Below are 21,200 nucleotides of genomic sequence, written 5' to 3' on the forward strand. Positions count from 1 at the left end.
ATCGTGTGAAGGAAACAATGGTCCTCCGAGCCGGATATAATTACCAAAAGTAATTATGTTTTTTCGATCGTTTTCGTATGGTTAATGTTGGAAGTTCATTCGGAAAGTTTTTGGTATAAGGTTTGTAACAGTTCATTCGCTCGCAAGGTATTCGTTTGGTTTTCGTAAGGTTAAAGTGATTTGTGCACCATGTCGGAGCTTGGTGAAGAATTTGATAAGTTGGAACGTGAAAAACGTCGCCTACTCCATTCGATGCGGTCTGACAAAGCGACGATTATTTCGTTACTCGAGCAAACGGTGTCTAATGATGTAGTCAACGCAATTTGGGCGAATTTGGAATCTTGGTCAAGCTGTGTCGAAACGTTGCAGAAAGTAGACGATGCATTGATGGAATTTATCGATTATTCGAAAGGTAATGGCGATAAAGAAGAAGAGAAGATATTGAAAGATTATAACGATTTTCGTAAAGATTTGACGTTTTATAAGGGTAAATTTAAAACAGTTAAAGATACCTTGACACCGGTGGAATCGCCAAGACGAGGTAGACCTTCGATGATGAATTCTACGTTTTTTGAAGCTCAATTGACCAATCCGGTCATAAGATTGCAAGACATTCCGGTGCCTGATTTCGACGGTACAATTGAAAGTTATCCTGATTGGTTCACTGAATTCGAAAATACAGTGGAGTCTTGATAACTCAAACTCCGTTAACTCGAAAACTCCGATAACTCGAAGCAAAGTCTGTTTCCCTTCAACTCTCCATAAGACTCAATGTAAAATTCACTTCTTTACCTCGAAGTAAAAAGTCCAAAAACTCCGATAACTCGAAGTAAAATTTTTGAAAAAGACAAGAAAAACCTCTGTAAGTCGAACGTTGCCAACGTTTTGCCTCTATAACTCGAATTTCTAGTTGAAAACACTTGTAAATTCGAATCTCATTGATACAAAATTTTTCACATTCGCATATCGGTTATCTTCAATGGTACCTATTGTACAATCTCATTCCATACTCCATACTTTAATCTTTTCGAACAGGTATAATACGTGTTTCCATTTCATTCTAGTAAAAAAAAAAACACTCATCTAATTCAAAACTTCGCCAACTCGAAATATACCAAAATTAACCTCTATAACTCGAACTCCGATAACTCGAAAACTCCGATAACTCGAAGTCAACTCCTTCTCCCTTCAGCTTCGAGTTATCGAGACTCCACTGTATTGTTGATAAAAACAAAGATTTGAATGATTTCCAAAAGATGTATTTGTTGCGTCGATGTCTTACTGGTAGGGCAAAAAAGTATTTGATTGATTTTGGTACAAAGGGTGAATATTATTTGACTGCGATGGAATTTATTCACAAAAAGTTCAACAATCGGCGTCGTATTATTGCGGAAAATTTTCATCAGCTGTATCATCTGCCTGTGATGAAAAGCTCAACTATGCGAGATACGCTTGATGACATTCAACGAATTATTCGTGGTTTGAATGTATGCCGGATTCAGACTCAAGCTTTTTCCCCATTTGTAACGTATATTGTGTCGCTGAAAATTCCTGAGAAGCTTCGGATTGAGTGGGAAAGCTCTCAACACGATTTTTCCTGTTACCCTCCGTTCGAAACAATGTACTCGTTCTTGATCGATAAGTGTTTTGCATATGAAACTGGTCCCAATCGAGACAAGGAGAAAGATTCGTCGAATGAATCTAAGGTTGCAACTGGTTCGTCGGTCAAAGGAAAACAGTCGTGTTTGAAACCATCGTCAGTTCCGGAAAAGAAGTCGTTTGCTGGTACTAAGGGTCAAGGACCGCCGCCAAAAACGTCGAGTTCTCCGCCATCGTCGTTTCCGCCAATCGTCTGTGTTGGATGCGGCGAGCAACATTATCTCGATATGTGTAAGTTTTTTTTGAATAAATCAATCAACGATCGTTTTGAATTTGTTAAGAGTAATCGGTTATGTTTACGGTGCCTAAAATCGGGTCATAATGTATCTATGTGTAATAGGAACATCAAATGTAATTTGTGTAGCGGTAATCATTAAATATGAACGGTTTTTATCGTGTGAAGGAAACAAGCCGCTTGCGCTGAATTTTACTGTACCATTGTATCGATAACTCAAAAATGAACGCGACCAATCAAGTGTGTTATTTGGTACACGAACAAGGTTCAGGTAAATAAAACATTTCTGTATATGTTTTCTTGTACCTACTTTACATTTATTTGTTTTTTCTTTTTCAGTAATGGGGTATGCTTGTCCAGTGACACACACATAAAAGCAATCGAACCAAATAAAAAACCGCATTTTGATTTTGCAAAAATACTTAGCGACCTGATCAAAGACAGAAAGCGAAGAGATGAACAAATAGCAAAATCCTCAAGTGTGTCGAAGAAATCGAAAAAAGGAGGGTAAAACGCGTTATTTTGTTCATTTCGAAGCAGTCTTTTAAATTTTTAGTCGATATTAATCTTATTTCCGAATTTTTTGTGATAATTGTTTATTTTTGATTTTTTTGTCAATATTGTTTTTACTTTTGAATTTTTTTTTTGGTTACTATAAGTATTTTGGTTGCCAAACCGGGTTTAGAATTATTTTGCAACTCGAACCTACAAGTTTCTTTCTCAGTTTCAAAATTCACAGATACTGAAGAACCTGGTTTCAATGAATTCGTCAATTTTGTGATACCGGTTTCTTTTTCAGTTTCAAAATTCACAGAAATTGAAGAAACTGGTTTTGAAAAATTTGTCAATTTGTAGAAACTGAAGAAACTGGTTTCAAAGAATTCGTCAATTTTGAGATACCGGTTTCTTTTACAGTTTCAAAAATAACAGATCCTGAAAAGAAACTGGTTTCAAAAATTGTCAATTCGTAAAAACTAAAGAAACTGATTTCAAAACTGGTTTCTGTCTCAGTTTCAGAATTCACAGAAACTGAAGAAACGGGTTTCTGATAATTTGTAGACTTGTCTGGTTTCAAAGAAAATTGTCAGTTTCAAGATACCGGTTTCTGTCCCAGTGTGAGATACTATCATGCCAACATTTGGTGTACGTGAGAAGAGCAGAAATCACTGGCTGGTGATTTCTGAAGCATTTTGTCAGTTGTTGACAAATACTTTTTGGTTGAGTAGTTTCTGGATGCGCAACTGAAACGTACGTTCGCGTTTAATATTATCTTTTACTACCTCGGTTAAAACTTATTTTCATTTGTTTAATTACATTGCAAAATTTAATCTCTAATTATATCTTAGTGAAAATTGTGATTTTTACTTAAAGAACCTTTTGAATATTCTTGTGTCGAAATAAATAACATTATTAATTCCGCGAGTTTATTTGTTTATGTGAGATTCACCAATTCTCAGGTACGAGCACCATATTAATTCAGTAACTTATTATATCCCAGGGGGTAAGTATAAATCCTACCTCAACGAGTACAACTAAATTATTTATCTGAGAGTAACTCGTGGAAAAGACTTCACACCAGTTTCAAAATTCGGTTTCTGATAATTCGTCGATTTTTTGTTTTTTTGACAAATATTGGAAAATCCAAAAATGACCACTTTCTGAAAATTATTCAGGTAGTTTTCTCAAAAAATACCTTATACGATTTTGATGAAAAATATACTGAAAATCAATTCTGAAACTAACATCGACACCACTCAAAACTGAATTCTACCATTTCCAGCCATTCTGGAGCCTCAATTTTTCAACTCCAGAAGGCGTATAAACTGATTTAGTTGGGGAGCCCACTTAAGGATAAATTGCACCCCCCTTGATTCACAGGGACACCCTTTTTTTTGAAGGGGGGTGGTCCTAAGGAACATTTCTGGCCCTTGTACTCAAAAAAAAGTGGCCCTACATACAAAATGGCGGCCATTTTCAGATTTTGCGTTCCAACATCAACATAGGACTTGCACAAAATTTTTCAAACTGTACAAAAGTAGATCGAAAGATGAGACAAAAATTGATCACCTGTCAAAATTTCAAGTGCTAAGTGCATTTTTCGATTTTTGCTGTATTTTTGAAAATCAAATTTAGGTCAAAAAAGAGGGGAAAAATCAAAATTTTACCAAATTGACCAAGAAAGCTGAAATTTGAGATACACCCTGTTTTTGACATGCCAAATCGATTGGAAACTGTTTCAAACCGTTTTGAGGAGTTCTGGAGGCTCCAGCAGATTTTTGAAACTTGGAATTCCCACAGAATTTCACCAAAATGGAGTTGGAAAGCTGAAATTTGTTCTGCAAACTAAGTTCAATCACTACGAAGTCAACTTCTGGGGGATTTCAAGTCGTTTTGGAGCCTCCGGCAACTTTTTGAAAATTCCTGGAGCCTTCATCAGATTTTTGAAAATTTATATTTTCACAAAATTTCATCAAATGGAGATACAGAGCTGAAATTTACTTTATACTCCAATTTTAACACCCACTGAAGACGACTTCAGGTGGGTTCAAATCATTTTGGAGCCTACAGCGACTTTTTGAAAATTACTGAAGCCTCCAGTAGGTTTTTGAAACTTGAAATTCGTTTCAAATGGTTTTAAAGGGGTTTGAAGCTTCCAGCTACTTCTTGTAAATTTCAATTTTTCAAAAAATTCCATGCAATCTTTCAAAAAGTGGCTGGAGGCTCCAAAACGACTTGAAATCCACCAACAGACGACTTCGTAGTGTATTAAAATCAGTTTGCAGAATGAATTTTGACTTTCCACCCCGTTAGATGAAATTTTCAGGAAATTTAAAGTTTCAAAAATCTACTGGAGGCTCCAGTAACTTTTAAAAAATCGCTGGATGCTCCAAAACGACTTGAAATCCCTCTGCAGTTGACTTCGTAGCATATTGAAATTAGGTTTGCAGAATACATTTCAGCTTTCCAACTCCAATTTGATGGAATATTGTGGGAATTTCGAGTTTCAAAAATCTGCTGGAGGCTCCAGAACTGCTCAAAACGGTTTGAAACCGATTTCAATCTATTTGGCATGTCGAAAATATGGCGTATCCCAAATTTCTGCTTCATTGGTCAATTTGGTAAAATTTTGATTTTTTCCCTCATTTTTGGCTTAAATTTTGATGTTTAAAAATTCACCAAAAATCGAAAAATGCACTCAATTATTTGAAATTTTGACAGGTGATAAATTTTTGTCTGATCTTTCGATCTACCTTTGTACGGTTTGAAAAATGTTGTGCAAGTCCTGTTGGAACGCAAAATCTGCGATTTCGGCTGACCTGTCAATAAAACTGGCCGCCATTTTGTAAGTAGAGCCACTTTTTTTTGAGTACAAGGTCTAAAAATGTTCCTTAGGACTCTCCCTTTAAGAAAAATGTTGTCCCGGAGGATCAACGGGGGGGGGGGGGTGCAATAGATTCTCAAGCGGGCTCTCCGACTAAACCCCTTGAAATTCAAATGCTAATTTCACATGAGTCTTTCAGGAAGAAAACTCTCCTGTCAAAATCGAGGAGTCCCCTGCGAGACCGTATCCGCCGGAGGAGGAATGTTTCGACGCCGTCAGTGACGATGTAAATTCATCATTTTTCTTTGCAAGCTCTGCATCCACTGATACAGAAAACAATTGGCGCAGCCCGAGTCGCGTTTTTTAAGATGAAATTTTCTCAACTCCCCGACTAATTGGACAGGCTGAAAATCGAGTTCAGCCATATTTTTGACGAGTTTAATAACAAGTTCGCTCACAATTGAGGCGATGAATGAAACCTCGGAGGCCGATGTTATTCGTTACTCCGGAATGTGTACCCTGAACAAACGATGAAACGCCTCGCATTTGACCATCTGTTTATTCCAGTTACTTCGGTGTCTTCGGAAAGAGTATTCTCTTCAGGAAAAAGAGTTATGACGGACGATCGTAATCCGTTAACTGTGGAACATGTACAAATGATTATGTTCATTAAGAAAACCAAATTTCTTAGAGATTTGAAATAGTGATGTTTAGATAATATGTAGATACTGTGGTGAATTAAATAAGCTTTTAAAAAACGTTTCCAACTTTTATTCAATTCAACACGAGTTGACAAAGCTCTTAAAATTATTAGATGGCTCTGATCAAATAGTCAGTTGCTTGAGCTTTTTATAAAGAGATCTTTTAGGTGGAGTAAGGATTAGTCGCAGTGCGAGAAACATTGTTGGTCAAAGCTCAACGAAGTCGCAGCGCGACAAAAGATCGTTGAACTTTCGTAAAAGCTCGCAGTGCGAGAAACAACGTTATGGTCCATCTAGGCCAATGATTCGGAGCTCGCGACGCGAGAATAAAATGGATTTAGGGGCTCCACAAAGGAGAGAAGGTTTCTGTTCATTACAATACATGCAATGTTAGCTAATTCGATCTCAAATGTTCCAGGGCTCACATGGAAATCATTTCTATTACAGATGCATTTCCTAAATCAATTTTATCTTGTGTTTCGTTTGTTTCGTAAATTAATTCTTTAATTTATAAAATAATTATTAAATAAAAAATAAGTATATAAAATGAAAATAATGGAAGAGAATAACATCATTAGTTTGTTTTCCTCTGATGAGGAAGGTGATTCGTTGTGTTTTAAAAATAGTCTTGTCAGACTCGGAAGAAGAAAATGACCTCGAAAGAAAAGTAAAAAAATTGAAAGAGGAAAAAAGGTAATTATTTTCGTTTCTCTAAAAGGTACCTACCTAATTTTGATTTTCAATATGTAGATTTAAATCCAACTGACGTGATCGGTCGCTCTCTATGTTGAACGAAGATTTTGTTGATGTTCGATGTTCGTCACCAATATGACAACTGACAAGTTATTCGAAAATCAAAAAAAGTTACCAAAAGAATACGGAGATCTGGTTAGCAAGATGCAGACAGCAACATGATGAAATCAAAATGAAAAGCCTACTTGAAAAATACAAAAATCATGCCAGTAAAATGCATGTCGTCGTGATTAAACTCGGCGATGGGTCCACCCAAAGTCTAGACAGGTTGCAGCAGGAAGAGCGAAGTGAAGGGTGTCACAATTTGTTAAAGTGAGATTTTTTCAGAAAATTTTAATTTTCATTCCAATGAAAATTGAAAAAAAAACTTGGCGATGAGTCCACCCAAAGTCTAGAAAGGTTGCAGCAGGAAGGGCGAAATAAATGGTGTCATAATTTGTTCAAGTGAGATTTTTTCAGAGAATTTTCATTTTCTTTTCAATGAAAATTGAAAAAAAAAACTGAACCTCCAAAATAAAATCCCAAATAAAGAAAAAGTGAACGAAAAATTTCAAAATTCGACTGAAAAAATGGAGAGATCAGCAACATTTTCCAGTAATTTTGGCAAAGAAACAGAACTTCAGATTGGAAATTTCTCAAAAATTTTCCGAGGTGTGGGAAAGAAAACAATCACAACTTACACTGAGAAAATTTTTTTTAGTATAAATTATCATAATTTATAGTAAACGTGCTCCAGTTTTGGCATTAGAGTCGAAATTACTATAACTAAGTATAGTAAATCAAATACTATACGTATGGTAATATGTATTTACTATATTATAGTATTTTTTGTTATAATTATAGTATTTCATTTACTAATATAGTTATAGTAATTTCGACTATAATTCCAAAACTGGAGCACGTTTACTACAAATTCATTGTAATTTATACTACATATACATTTTTCTCAGTGTATCAAAGCCAGAATTTCAAAGACCATTTTTTTCATTTTCAAAGAGAAAGCGAGATCGGCAGGCTGAAAATCGAGTTCAGCCATATTTTCGACAACATGTTCAACAAATTCACCCACAATTAGAGCAATTTTCGGGTGGCCATCTTGAGTGTTTTTTTATCCAGTACACCAGGTAAGAAATACAAAATATTCCAAAAATTTCCGGTCAAAAAACACTTCAGAGCCCACTTGGGAAATCATTTTGATTGCAGATCAACACGTTGAACAAGCAAAGAACAAGTCAGAATTCGATTTTAGAGTTTTAAAAATCGTGCTGGAGGCTCCAGAATGGCTGGAAATGATGGAATTTGATCTGGAGGCTTTGATATCATTTTCATAACAGATTATCGTCATTTCAACAGCAAAATACGTTCGAATAAAAAGAAAACAAGTTTCAGAGAAAATCATTATTACCTATTCGGATTTTCAAAAATTTTCAATGAATCAATTCAGGCAGCTGAAAATTTAACACAGTGGAATTCAGACCCTGCCCCCCCCCCCATCGCATTCAACTTCAATTCGATAACGGACACCTCAAGTGGTTTCCTTGAAAGCAAGAAAAGTGAGATGTTTGATTTTTATATCCAAATTTTGGACTCTCGAATAATTGACGACTGGCAGTTTTCAAGAGTTTCAAACTTCAAACTGAAAAATTCTATAGGTATCCACTAAATTACAAGAAAAAACATGGCTCAACAACAATCGCTAATTTGAATCAGAGCCATTCGCTGATTGCAAGAAGGTTTCATGCTTTTTGCTCTATACCCGTTTTTAAATCATCATCTTCGAAGTTTCCAAATTCCATTTTTCTTTCAACCACACAATAAAAAAATACTGATTGTTGATCACTGATCAGCATCACTAAAATACTATACAGTGATTGGCTTATCTTTCAAAATGTCACAATGTTGAGAAGAAGTATAGTGAAAATTGAAATCTCAAAAATTTTTTCGTACTTTGAGCAAAACCCCAAAAAATGAATGAAAATGACACAAAAAATCAGAAATCAAAATATTTGGTGAAAAAAGAAAAGAAAACGTGAAAAGTTTACGAAGTTGAATTGCCAAAAAAGCCGGATTTTTTTATTGGTCATTTTTCGCAACAAAGTGCGACTTTTGGGAGGAAATTTTTCCGAGAGTTTTAATAAAAGGGCCAAGTGAAGGGAGTTGAAATTAATTCAAGCGAGATTTTTTCAGGAAGTTTTTTCTCATTCTAAACAAAATTGAAAAAAAAACTGAAATCCCCTAATCAAAATTACGAAAAAAAAGAGAGTAGATGAACAATTTCAGAATTTTGACTGAAAAAATGGGAAGAACAGCAAAATTTTCTCTAACAATTTTGGCAAAGATCACAACTTATTAAACCAAGCATAATAAAAAAGGCAATTTTTTTCATTTTTAAGTAAAAGTAGAAAAAAAGAAAAAAAATCAGAATTCCGAATGAGTGCATAATTTTTTTCTGTACGTAATTTGATTTAAAAAACAAAGAAATCAAGATTTTTGGCAAATTTGACAAAAAACTTGGACTTTTGGATGAAAATTTTTAAAAAAATGTTTCAAACTGGAGGGAGGACATTAGCGTTAAAGTCTATACAAGTGAGATTTTTCTCAGGTTAAAATTTCATAACTTTAAAATGAAACTAGGAAAACTGAAAAAAATCGAATTTCTGAAAAAATGTGAGAAACGTGGAAAATCTTAGTGTCGTTGAAAAAAATGAAAAAAAAACAACAAAAAAATTCGTTCTGACAATTTTGGTAAAAGTCAAGAGTTCGAGTTAGAATTTTTTTGAAATATTTCAATGGGAGAAAAAGTGATAAAAATTACCGAAGTTAGCATTTTTAATCCAATGTTTTTTCAAAGGAAAAAAAAATAAGAAAATGAATGAAGAATTTCTCACAATTGTATTCAAGAAATGGCATGAACAGGATTTTTGTATTTTTGGCAAAACCAAAACAGCAAGACTTTTGACGGAAAATTTTCTAAATTATTCAATGGGTGAGGAGGGTTTCCAAATTCATTCAATTCGGTATTATTTAATTCGTTTTCTTTCCATTTTTTTGTTGATTTTCAAAAAAAAAACAAGAAAAACTAAAACTAATACGAAATTTTGACAAGAGAAGTACCTAGGTAAATAAATGGGAAATGTCAACATTTCAACATTTCGTTGAAAAAAATATTTAAAAACCGGCCGTTTAAATGAAATAATGCAGGCAAAAAACACAAAATTTGATTACAAACAGTAGTTGAAAAAGCAATCTAATAAATACCTGAATTCGTTCAATCTGTCGATCGAAAACACACAAGTACACTGTTGTCTCAATATTCACCATAATTACGCGAACACAAATTAGCGAAAAGATAAGAAAAACATCTAGCCCGATATGAATTCGAAGTATCGAAGTCACTATTAACGAAATGCACACAATATAAAAATAAAAAACAAAACACGGTCGAATTAGAATAATTATTACACGAGTTCTCAATCTACCCGAAATTATAGAAATCAAATCGCCATTCGATATACCTAAGAAACGCACTAACCAACTACTACCTATGAACTAACCCAACACTAAACTTCACTTGTACAGGAAAGGAAAAATTCCACTCCTCTCTGTGTAACTATCAAACACAACAACGCAACAATACGCATAGCGCACATTTTGCAGTCCAACAAGGTGACGTCACGATAAGATAATAATCGTACATTTCGTTTACCTTTTCCTTATCGCTGGGTGACGTAACCCTTTGCTGTTTTCGTTCTCCTTTGGTAAGGTACATATTTTTTCTGTATCTGTCTGCAGCACTGGTGCAAGAAATAATCTGACGATGAATCATAACACATGCATTATGTTTTTCATCTACTTACGATACCTAGCAGACTTTTTGAAATTCGCCGAGAAATAATACTTCAACTCTAGAGGTGCCTTTGGAAGAGAGATTTGGGTGCTCAAATTCGAAAAAATGTATGTTTTTTTTTGCTCTAGCTCTCACCCAATCTGATTGGGGAAAAATGGTACAATTTCAAAAGATAGTGTTTGAAATTTTCGTGTTTTGATTTTTTTTCATTTCAAATAATATGCATTATTGGCGCAAAACCATCGAAAAGTATTAAGTATGTACTTAAGTATTTCTGACACTGATGAAAATATATTTTAGAATTTTTCGATGATTATTAGATAAGAATAATTATTTTAAAAAAAATTTATGGTAATTTTTCTTGATAACATGGACCAAAAAACTTGGCAACACTGCATTCCAAAATATTTCCTCAGTTTTGGAAATGATATTTTTCGATGTTTTTGTTTAATTAACGTGAAATATTTGAAAAGAAAAAAATTTCACAACACGAATTTGTCCAAAAATAAAGAACTTTTAACCGCTCATTAAAACCCTGAATTTTGATGGCAATGGATCAGCTCGACGCAGAATTTCAAATACCATTTTTTGGAACTGGGCCATTTTTTCCAAAACAGTTCGAGTAGGGCCTAGAACAAAAAATACGATTTTTCTTTCAGAGTAGCCTTATTTTTTCGAGGACCCATATCTATTCTCAAGAGACACTTCTGGAGCTAGAATTTTTTCTGATCAGCTTTCCATTTAAAGTAATGGCTAACGATAATGAATCACGATATTTAAAAAAATTACTTAAAAAATTACCAAGTGTCTAACAAAATTTCAAAATAAAAAAGCCAGACTTCGACAGGACATTTTGTGAAAATTTCACAGAGGGAGGAAAGAGGTTGAAATGTTACGCTTCAACTTTCCACTTTTTCAGTCCTTTCAGATATTTCAAGTTTTTTAGAAGGGCGATTCAAAATACCTACTTTCACCATTTCAAGTTCTCAAAAAACAAAAAACAAAAAAACGCAAGACAACAGCAAGACTATTATTAAATTGCAAAATTAGTAGTACTGTCGGATATCTTATTTTTCAATATTAAAATGATTTATTCTTAGATACAAAAATTGTATACCCAACTGATTTCAACTTTTTTAGTTCCCAGGTACGAAAATTACACTAGTAGTGGGTCCTTCCAATGCTTTGAATTTTTTTCCGATGCCAAACAACTCACTTTTGGAGTATTCGAAAACCAATTTCAAAAAACAAACAACTAACCAAACGCTGTATTAAATTTCAAATTTCCCAGCGGGTTTTGTAAGTAATTATTCAATTTTTCGACTTTTTTTTTTGTACGTTTCGAGTGAAAAAATTATGTTTGATTCACTGATTCTTTATCCAAGTAATTTACTTCGTAACTTGTTCTCCAAAATTCATGATGATGAGTAAGATGACCAGAAACAAATTAGATTTTTTCTTGGATGGTATCTCAGAAAACAAGATTCCTTAATGCTGAAATTTTCGTTGAAAATTGCATCATTTCACAAAACAGCAGTGACGAGTATTCTAATTTTTGGCAAATACTTTGAGAAAAATATTGCTGGGTAAATACTTACCACTTAAGGAAAGAAGGGTATTTCTAGTAGGCTATAAGTTGTTTAGAAAGGCATTCTATACATTTTTCAAAAAAAAGTCTGTCCTGTTGGGATTTTTTTTGGGTGAAACATCAAAAATTTGTCTACAAATACTAGATTAAATATCAAAATAAGCATTGTGACCAACTTTACAAACCAAAATAATTATCAAATTGAATGAATTTTCATGTTTTTCAAAATTTTCAGGATCACACAATTTCTATTTTTTTTCAATTGCTTTATTAATAGCGGAAAAAAATTATGGGAAAATTTTAACCTAATTCGGTGGAGACTTTCATTTTGAATTGAAGTCACAATCAAGAAAAATATTTACAGCAGAGGTGTCCACGGAGGGAAGATATGGGTCCTCAAAGGGTGGTATTTCTGAAAAAAATGATGATTTTTTTGCTCTAGCCTCCTAAAACATCTCCAAAAGATGGTATTTGAAATTCTGCATTGACCAAGACTAATATGTACCATCAAAATCCAAGACCACTTTTAGGTTCTACAGGTATCTATCGAGTGGTTGGAAATTGAAAAATTTTGCATCAACTTGGCAAAAACATCTTAAGATATCACACTTCTAAGAATGAGGAAGTAATTTGAATTACAGTGGTGCCAAATTTTTAGTCATTATTGAAAATTTTAAAAAAAACGAAAAAATTGATCAATTTTTGGCTATTTTTTTTACATTTTTTAAAATTGGCAACAATGACTAAAAAGTTGACAGCAGCGTTCCACAATATTTCTTCCATTTCAGAAATGATCCATTTCGATATAATGGCACAATTTATACGTAATATTTGAGGGGGAAAAATTTTCAAAACATGAATTTGCCCGAAAATGAACGATTTACAAATCTTCACTCGCTCAGTAGAACCAGCAGAACCCTGAAAAAAAAGTATTGGATTCAGACGCAAATGGCCAAGATCGACCCAGAATTTAAAATACTATACATTTTGGGACTGGGTCATTTTTCCTGAATCAGGTTGGGTAGGGGCTGAAGCGAAAAAACCACATCTCTTTCGAAAATATGTCTTTTTTGAGAACCCATATTTTCCCTATACCTACAGACGAGCACTTCCAGGACTTAATTTTTTTTCTGAACGACTCTTGCAACTCAAACTGAAGGTCTGCGCTGAATTTGGTCATAATCCTCCGGAATTTCATTTTTCGCAATCCACTCTATTAAAAGCACACAGAACTTTTGGGTGAATTGAAGAGTGGAAGACTTACATAGGCCAAACTGGGAGAAGCTTTGCTATAAGGTTAAAAGAACACATCTCAGCTTGGAAAAACAGACATCTAGGGAAAAGTAATTTTGCTGACCATCTAATAAATTCAGGCCGTGACTCAGTCATATTAATACTGCACACAGCTGAAAAAGGTCATCGACTCAACACCCTATAACTCTTGGAAATAAAACGCCATGAAAACTCAACACAATTCAACATGGTCAACGACATCTCACCAAACAGCATTATCGATTCTCTACTTTCAATTCTAAATCAACCCCTACCTCGCCTACCTCGATCATAATTACGACGCAATTTGTTTCCGTTCTTGTTACCAACCCCCCCCCTCCCATAGATAATTTCTCGACACATCTACACATCTTCTACAATGTAACTTGCAGTTTTCATCTCTTCGTGATTGATAATGGTCGCTACGACGACCGAAACGCGTCTCACTTCATAAAATTTAATGTTTTTGTAATTTAAAAAAAAAAATTTTCAATATTTTGTGAATAAAAACTGTTTTGTGCTGTAAAAGGTGTAATTGATTAATTAACTCAAGTAGGTATTTTATTCATTTCCCAAAATTTGGAGACCCTCTGAAAATGAATTTGGCCCCTAGAACGGATCTATTTCTATTATTAGATAAGGGAATTCTGCGCCCCAAAATTTTCAAAAGCATGAAAATTTATCTAATTTAAAAATCATTTTGGTTGGAAAATTCTATCAGAATAACTATTCATTTTTCATTTGGTTTCAAACTTTTTGAACCTTCTTTTCAATTTTTTTTTTTTTTTTTTGCAATCTGCTTCAGTTAAGTACTTTTTCATGTAGACTAAATGTTGAAAAAGAGGATTCACTTTTTGTCATTTGAACAAAATACAAGAATTAAGTATAGTGACGTTTGAGGGAACCAATCTTTATAGGAATTTTAGAAATCCTTACTAATGGAACAGGCACACAGAAGGAGAAGAAAGCTGAGGAAAATTTCGAGGTCATTGTTAAAGAATTTTTACATGAATGATTTCACAATTACGACGAGTTACGGATAATTCTTTCCAAGCAATTCATCCCCGAGGATAATCCCCCCCCCCATTCAATTCATCAAATACAAAAAACAATAACACAGAAAACACGTACCTACGACTTTTTTTCTCTCTCTTTATTTCTAAGTACAAAAAAACTCTCCGAAAAGCTGAAACAATAGGTACAGTAAGCAATTTTTCTCCATGACTTTCACGTTGTTTTTATTGTTTTTCATGTCAGGTAATGCATAAGGTATTCTTTAATTAAACTTCGATGTTATTTTAATCAATGCTTCGTAAATTAAATCCTGTCCAACGTTTTCACAATTTAATATGTACAAAGTTGATAACTTCCTATACACGTTTTGTCATTTTCAACAACTTTCACACTTCGAATAGTTTTTCAATTATTTTAATGCAGATCTTCCATAATTTCGATGATTTTAATCACTTTGATCCAGCAAATTTTTCAGAGCACTTACAGCAATAATTATTCCAACCCATTTTATATCAAAAACCATCCAATAGAAACAATCATCGTTCAACGTTCGAAAAATTAGCAACTTCTAAAAAATAAAAAACTAGATACCCAGTCAGAGAGCCACATCTGATACCATAACATCATTTTCGGCCACAATAAACAGGCAGTTAACTACATCGGTTTTCTCTACACAGGAGGAAATCCATTAGCTCAAATTTATACGATACGGAAACTACAGTACGACCAGAAATACTCGCTCGATGATGGAAAATTAGGTATCGCGGGTCAATTGCACATAAAACGATACCGATTGGTAAAAATCAACGAGCCAGAGGTAACTCAACTCGTAAAAAATCGAATAAAATTACTTCCGGTTAGCTAAATAACATAAAACAGTAATTATATTCCAACAGTTCCATTCGACGAGATACTGGCCTGCTTTAGAAAAAATACCGAATAGGGGATAAAGTCGAGAAGGGATGCGCACGAATACCCATCGTAAACTCGCGTTTTATCAAATTTTCACGACGACCAGGCCGAGTCCAGTCGAGTCGGTGGTTTTATTTAACGTTGCCGAGTAATTCGATTTTTCATCTCCGGGTTCGTATAGTACGTACAAATTTTGCAGTAGTATAATAATGAAACATGACCGCGCTTTTGGCCAAATTTCACAGGAACCTGGGTAAGCACATAAAAAAAAGGCAAAACAAAGGCCACAGGGATACAGAGAGAACACAGAATACACTGGTTGGGTTAGTTTACTCGAGAATAAAGATAAGAGAGTATAAACGTGTAGACCATGGTGATCCTCTCGTGTGAGGATTTTTTTTTTTTGGTGAAAAATGCCACACGAATTTAGTCCAGTATTTTTTCCGGATGGTTTTGACGACCTTATCGGCGAGCGTGTTATTATATGATTAACATTTTGCCATCGTTTGGGGGTAACATGAACTCGACGACTCGAGTTGTTTTGATTTGGTAACCGAAGAGAAAAAAACCCGAGGCCCTTCAAACAAAACTACGTGACTTGTTTACATAAAAATCAAGAAAAAATTTTCCATCAGCAGCAAGAGCGACTAGAACGCTCAATTGTGGCAGTTTATATAACGATAGAGAGAGAGAGATAAAGGTGGAATTGTAGTGAATGGCAGAAGGGAGAGGGAGGGAGAGGGAGTGTAGAATTTAAGGCCGTTTTTCGTCTACCAGCAATGGTGGAGAGATCGACCGGTCGTGGGTGAATTTCGACAAATTTCTAATCTCGTACAATTGTCTTTTCTCTCCTGTTGACTGCGTTTTGCTAGATTAAAAGGCCGCAACGATGTTGCTAAACGAAGCCTGAAATTGAATTATCAACCGTTTGCTTCGTCCAGATACCTACCTACCGAAACAGTGGGATGAAGAATCTCTCTATTTTGATGTTTTTGTTGTTGTGGATGATGTTTTCAATTATAACATCGTCAATATTTGTCATACCGATAACCTTATAAGCTTTTAGGGTAGATTTACTCGTAAATAATAAAGCTAGTATATCGACTCGATCGAAATTCTATTTTTAAATCAAATTCGTCGGTGTAATTTTTCGCGTTGGCTGGCTGTGTTGAATGAACCTCGGTTCTCAGAATCGATTGGAAATTGACCCTGAAAACTGGATACTTTTTAGTCTAGGGTATGTAACATCCTTAGACCTGAAGAGAAAATGTTTTCTGCATGAGCAACCAAATTGTGGTGAAAATTGTGAATGCAAGCCTCTAGCACAGGTGAGCTCTGTCCGTTATCTTGGGGTAGTAATAATTGATGAAAAGTTGATGTGGAATGCCAACAGTCTTCACCTACAAGTAAAGTTGAGAAAATTGAATTACCTACTGCATCATTTGGCGCAACACTTTCACTATGGCCATATGCTTAGAATTTACTATGCCCTGTATCAGTCAGTTATGCAATATGGGTTGATAATCTGGGGGGGGGGGAGCAGCTGAAACCCACATAAAGCCTATACACATACTACAGAAATGGGCAATACGAAGTATTATGGGGCTGAAAAAAGGGGACAGTACTAAAGAGGATTTTGTCAAATTAAAAATCCTGCCAGTCCAGAAACTTTATCAACTAAGAGCTGTGGATTATGTACAACGGAACAGAGGGAGATTTGGAGTGTATGTTAGTGAGAGGGGTAGGAGTACTGGGAATTTGGTGGCAAAAACTCCACGTTTCAGGTGGGTTCGGTCTGGCATGCAGGCCCCTGGGAAATTGCCAAGATTTTTTAACAGAGCCATGAGCTGCATCAAGTCCCGTGTAGAACTCAATGAGTGGCTGGCTAGAAATAGTCTCATTCCTAAAAACTAAACTATACCTCTGCTCTGGCTAAAGCTTTCTCTAAAAATCTAGGCTTTGTTCATTTATTTTATTTATACATATTATGCTTAAAGTACCCTGTGGCCCAGTTGTCTGTCTTTTATTTTGTCATTACTGTCATGGTTGGTCAGATGTAATGTACTACCCTTTGTTTGCTTGATTTAAAATAGTAAACTGTATGTATTACTCCCCAGTAAATGTTGAATATTGAATGTTGAATATTGAATATTAAATATTGGATATTGAATGTTGAATGTTAAATGTTACCTGTTCAGCTTAGTCTAATTTATTCTATTCTAAAAAATGTACTTCCGATATTTTATGCTTCTTTTGCGCTTATTTTCATTACATTGTTTTGTTTCTGTTGTTGGTCGTTATCGTTATAAGGGTAATTCTCAAAAAAAGTTTAAAAATCATGTAACTGGTGGTTTACTTGAATACTATTGACAATTGAAATTTTTTTTCAGTGGTATTGTGTAGATACCAACTCAGGCATCACGTGCATATAGCTTAACGGCCCCAAACCCCCCCCTCCACTATGGGTCAAGTCCCCCCAAACCCTGAAAACTCCATCGTCGTGGCCTGTAACCACTTAAATTTTTCAACTTCATCTTCAAAAATGAATTACACTATCACTTTTTTTGAAAAAAAAAGTGGTACATATTATTACTTATGTGATATGAGAGTAAATGACAGAACTGATATAAATTTTTGGAATGATACTTATACCCTGAAACCGAGGTCATAAAGTGATGTAACCAGTTTTTGGTCCATCGCCGTGGCCAATTTTTGTTAATTTTTTCTGGCTCTCCTATTCGATTTTTTTAAAGGTGAAATGGGTACACTGTATGGTTTTAGTGATAGTAGTGCTGCGCCCATTTCAAATCCATCAAGCAAATGCAATTAACCAGTCTGCAAATTGTAATCTGGGAAAATTGTACTGATTTCCTTTTTTCGGATCCATCGCCGTGGCTTATCATTCTCACGTTTAGAAGAGACATTTTTTTTCTTGAAAAAAAAGAAAATATTCAAGTAGTAAGTACTTGATGACCACAACTTTGAAAATTGAAAAATTATTGATTCTATTACCAGTAAAACAAATTTTAGTTATTTTTTTCTTACGTCGTGGATAGTACAGTTTGGTATTTCGTCGTGGCTATCATGATTTTTTTGTCCACGGCGAAGGAAAGTACCTACCTTATCATGTTTGAATACTCCCATTAAAATGAACCTGGTACCTACTTGATGCACTTTTTATGAGCTAAAGCTACTAATAACTGCTCCAGTTATACCTATACCTACCCAAAAGTAGTGAACAGCTTTTTTTTCAACATGTGACACCAATTTTTTTGACGCCCCTCCCCCCATCCCTATTGAAGATGACTTGGGCCTGAAGTCATTTTTGGGGTCCTGGGTATTCCTAGAATCAAGTCCCTTTTGAAAAAAATTCAAAAAAAGGTTTTCATTTTCATCAATAATTATGTAGCTTATAAAATGTCTATTATCATTGTAGCTTTTGTTCTTGCCTACTACATTTTGTTGTTTTACTTTATTTTATTTTATCTTGTTCTGTTTGTTTATTCATTTATTGATTTATTTATTTATTTATTTTTGCTTTTGCATTCTGTAATGGTTAACTGGAGCCCTGTGCAGCTCACGCAATATTGCGCATAGGCCAGGGAGAACTTGTAGATTTATATTGTACTAGATGAATCGAATAAAATTATTATTATTATTATTATATCGGGAAATTGTTGGTTTTGAATTTTTACTAGAAAACTGGAGGGGTTTCGAAAATTTAATATCCATTGTTCATGATTTATGAAGAATTTAATTTCCTATTTTCTGGTATGAAAAAAATTACGATTTCGACCAGTTTTGAGGTTAAAAGCTCATTTCTTGTCTTGCATTTTCAGACATTTTCTATAATTTTGAGGTAAAAATTCCATTAAAGACAAAAGAAGACTGTTGGAAGGCGTACGAGCTTTAAAGGTGCGGTCAACATGAAGGACAGTAACACGAGCGTCTAGATTCATTTCCGTGGCGGTGTGTAGTGGAATTTTTTTTTCTGGACTTGGACGTTTTTTCGTCTTGGGATTAACATGTTATCTTATCATAGGTATGCATACAATTATTCGTGTATAAAATGCAACTTTTTCGATTGTTCGCGGGTTCGGATGAACTTTCATGAGGTCTCGAATTAAAGACGATGAAATTCCCTATCGATTGGTGTTAAATTTTTATCATTTCGCGTAAAAATGACGATTTTATGAATACTTTTATTTCACTGATTTTTGCATACTACGTACGTCATCTTTAAACTGAAAATACTCGAAATTTTCATTAGACACATACGTATTTGAATACAGCAAAATGTTCGTAATGTTATCCTCTTTAAAATGAGCTATTACCGAAAGCTCTACATGCAACCGTTCAAAAGTTTTCGAAGTTTTAAGTTGCGAAAACAAGCTGCGGATGGTAAGTATTGATCTTTGAATTAATATTACTCGAAATTTTCAGTGGACACATAGGTATTTTAATACATCAAAATGTTCGTAATTTTATCCTCTTTAAAATGGTTGTTTACCGAAAGCTCTACCTTCAACCGTTCAAAAGTTTTTGAAGTTCAAAGTGGCGAAAAGTGGTTACTGATCAAAACTATAACTTACTGATAACACGATAACCATAATAACACAATTAGACCACTTTCCGCAACTTTGAACTTCAAAAACTTTTGAACGGTTTAAGGTAGAGCTTTCGGTAAACAACCATTTTAAAGAGGATAAAATTACGAACATTTTGATGCATTAAAATACCTATGTGTCCACTGAAAATTTCGAGTAATATTAATTCAAAGATCAATACTTACCATCCGCAGCTTGTTTTCGCAACTTGAAACTTCGAAAACTCTTGAACGGTTGCATGTAGAGCTTTCGGTAATAGCTCATTTTAAAGAGGATAACATTACGAACATTTTGCTGTATTCAAATACGTATGTGTCTAATGAAAATTTCGAGTATTTTCAGTTTAAAGATGACGTACGTAGTATGCAAAAATCAGTGAAATAAAAGTATTCATAAAATCGTCATTTTTACGCGAAATGATAAAAATTTAACACCAATCGATAGGGAATTTCATCGTCTTTAATTCAAGACCTCATGAAAGTTCATCCGAACCCGCGAACAATCGAAAAAGTTGCATTTTATACACGAATAATTGTATGCATACCTATGATAAGATAACATGTTAATCCCAAGACGAAAAAACGTCCAAGTCCAGAAAAAAAAATTCCACTACACACCGCCACGGAAATGAATCTAGACGCTCGTGACAGTAACGTGTTCTCAAAGGGAACCACACGGTTTTTGTATATGGTGAAAGATAAAACAGGTTAGAATCAATTATATTTAATACCTATATGTTGATGTCAATTTTGTTCTATGCGTAAATTTTTTTCAGGTGAATTAAATGTGATGCAGTGGAATGCAGAAACCATTAAAATTGATTTGAGAAACGAAATTATAGTTAAAAACGCGAAATCCACGATGTATTCTGAGGTGCCTCAGTTCACTATTGATGAAATGACAGAGGTGCTAATTGTCAATAAAACAAGGTATGTAATGTAGGGTATAACTAAGTACATACACAACTGACAAAAAATAAAAACTACACAGTTTTTTACATGCACATCTTCCGATATTTAGAGCAAAAAAAAAAATTATAAAAAGTACTTTGATAATGTAATACCTTGAAGCTCTATAAAAATATCGTTCAAACGTTTTCAAAACTTTGATACCTATGTGCACGTGTTTTTCTAGAGTTTACATATCTGTAGGTAATAGGTAATGACTATGAGTACCTATTTGTGTACAGTAGTTTAAAATTTACACGGAGGATTTTTTTATCGAATGAAAAAATGATTAGTGAATTGTCAATAAAAATTCAAATGATTTTTTTTGATATTTTTATCTGAT

At 34.2% G+C, this 21,200-nt stretch overlaps 1 protein-coding gene across 3 annotated transcripts in view; it reads right to left on the reverse strand.

Annotated features, from left to right (window-relative positions):
• Positions 1-21,200, reverse strand: part of LOC135839250 (slit homolog 3 protein) — a 660,297-nt gene that overhangs the window by 199,985 nt on the left and 439,112 nt on the right. The window contains exon 1 of one of the 3 annotated variants that reach the window (XM_065355185.1): positions 9,929-10,277. The exons of the other annotated variants lie outside the window; for them this stretch is intronic. The gene's annotated coding sequence lies outside the window, so the exon portion shown is untranslated. Of the gene's footprint in view, positions 1-9,928; positions 10,278-21,200 lie in introns of those variants that run through there. 3 annotated transcript variants of the gene reach the window in all.

Source organism: Planococcus citri, chromosome 3 (assembly GCF_950023065.1).
Source record: "Planococcus citri chromosome 3, ihPlaCitr1.1, whole genome shotgun sequence".
NCBI lineage: Eukaryota > Metazoa > Arthropoda > Insecta > Hemiptera > Pseudococcidae > Planococcus > Planococcus citri.